Consider the following 1,968-nt stretch of genomic DNA (forward strand, 5'->3'; position numbering starts at 1 on the left):
CACACAGCAGCGTGTTTTAGCATGCCAGCTACACGGTGGTGTGCCTAACGTGTGGATAGCTCGAAATTTTCGTTCCGGACCGATGTGACCGGGAAGCAACACGCCGCTGGGACTTTGAAACTTTCGGCACGTATCGAACAGTTCTTCTCTATTATCTCGAGAACGGACACGACGACCGTACACTTTGAGCACACAGCAGCGTGTTTTAGCATGCCAGCTACACGGTGGTGTGCCTAACGTGTGGATAGCTCGAAATTTTCGTTCCGGACCGATGTGACCGGGAAGCAACACGCCGCTGGGACTTTGAAACTTTCGGCACGTATCGAACAGTTCTTCTCTATTATCTCGAGAACGGACACGACGACCGTACACTTTGAGCACACAGCAGCGTGTTTTAGCATGCCAGCTACACGGTGGTGTGCCTAACGTGTGGATAGCTCGAAATTTTCGTTCCGGACCGATGTGACCGGGAAGCAACACGCCGCTGGGACTTTGAAACTTTCGGCACGTATCGAACAGTTCTTCTCTATTATCTCGAGAACGGACACGACGACCGTACACTTTGAGCACACAGCAGCGTGTTTTAGCATGCCAGCTACACGGTGGTGTGCCTAACGTGTGGATAGCTCGAAATTTTCGTTCCGGACCGATGTGACCGGGAGGCAATACGGCCCTGAAATTATTAAATATTTGTATTTATTCGTCCTGTGGTATGCTACTAACATATATGTTTCATTTATTCTTTGTTCGATTTGTCGTAGTGGGCTGTATCGTGATTTGTTCGGAATGTGGTTTTCCGTCTAAGTTCCAGCGGGTCGCCCGGGCGGTCTGTCGTTGCGGCGGTTTTCCCCCGTAAGCGCGCGTGCTGTGGACCGTGCGTCGCCGGCGTCCCGGCCGGCCGTTCGGTACCTATAAGAGACCGAACGGTACGGGCGGCCGGTCGAGGCAGCGTCGGGCGCTTGGCTATTCTTCGACCTCGGTCGAGAAGCAGTCATCGCTCCTTGAGATTTTCTCAACTGTTTTCGCACCGTGTTTCGTTCCGCTACTATTTCTCTATACAGCAGTGCCACGAGTCGGTGTCTTTGACCGAATGGCTCTTATGTGGTATACGCGTCAAAGCGACGCTGATAGACTTTTATACACGAACGTGTATAATCGTACTTTACTATGCATCAACTCTTACAGTCCGAGCGATTGTATAAATTGTTTTAAACTAAAATTGTCGGCTCCTCTCCGTCGAGAGAGGGCATTTGGGACGACACGAGCAAAGATTGAAATACGGGTGTCTGAGATCGATGAAACCGGCGTTCGTACGTACTTTCTCGATATGAATAGTAACGATAGGCGCTTTCTCGAAAAGACCGGCATGACACTTGTCCGCGCTTTCTCGACCATGCGTCGATGATGCCCAGCGTGTAGTATCCGTGCCTAAACGATGGATGCCTAGCGCTAGAGGTACTTGCACGAAGGTAGTGCGCTGCGAACGAATCGTGTTTTGTCGATTGTGGGATACTATTTTAAGTCTCTAAGGGAGAAAAGGAAAAGAGAATTGTGATGGATCTTAAAATTTCTTTGAATTGTGAAGATGTAGAGTAACGGAGGGAACTATCTCAGTCAGTGGTAAAGGAGTGTTCCGAAAATTTTAAAGTTGCATATTTAAAAACTTAAGCTGGAAATATGCATGCAAAGCGTAACGAAATATATGAAAATGCATTTTATGAAGTTGTGTTATATAAATGCAAACAGTTTGGTGGAACTGTAAGGAAGGAAGGAGAGAGGAGAAGTAAAGTCGACCGACCGGTCTCTGAGCGAACCGGCGGCGGCGATATGAAAAGATCACGAGAGAGACTTTCCGAAGCTCCCTGGTTGATCCTGCCAGTAGTCATATGCTTGTCTCAAAGATTAAGCCATGCATGTCTCAGTACACGCCGCATTAAGGTGAAACCGCGAATGGCTCATTAAATCAGT

At 48.5% G+C, this 1,968-nt stretch overlaps 1 non-coding gene across 1 annotated transcript in view; it reads left to right on the forward strand.

The window, feature by feature from the left end:
• The first annotated feature begins 1,859 nt into the window (after window positions 1-1,859).
• LOC143154611 (small subunit ribosomal RNA) overlaps window positions 1,860-1,968 on the forward strand; it is a 1,924-nt gene continuing 1,815 nt past the window's right edge. Inside the window, exon 1 of the ribosomal RNA XR_012994211.1 lies at window positions 1,860-1,968. This exon is cut by the window's right edge and continues 1,815 nt beyond it. This is a non-coding gene — a ribosomal RNA (small subunit ribosomal RNA).

Source organism: Ptiloglossa arizonensis, unplaced genomic scaffold, assembly GCF_051014685.1.
Source record: "Ptiloglossa arizonensis isolate GNS036 unplaced genomic scaffold, iyPtiAriz1_principal scaffold0217, whole genome shotgun sequence".
Taxonomy (NCBI): domain Eukaryota; kingdom Metazoa; phylum Arthropoda; class Insecta; order Hymenoptera; family Colletidae; genus Ptiloglossa; species Ptiloglossa arizonensis.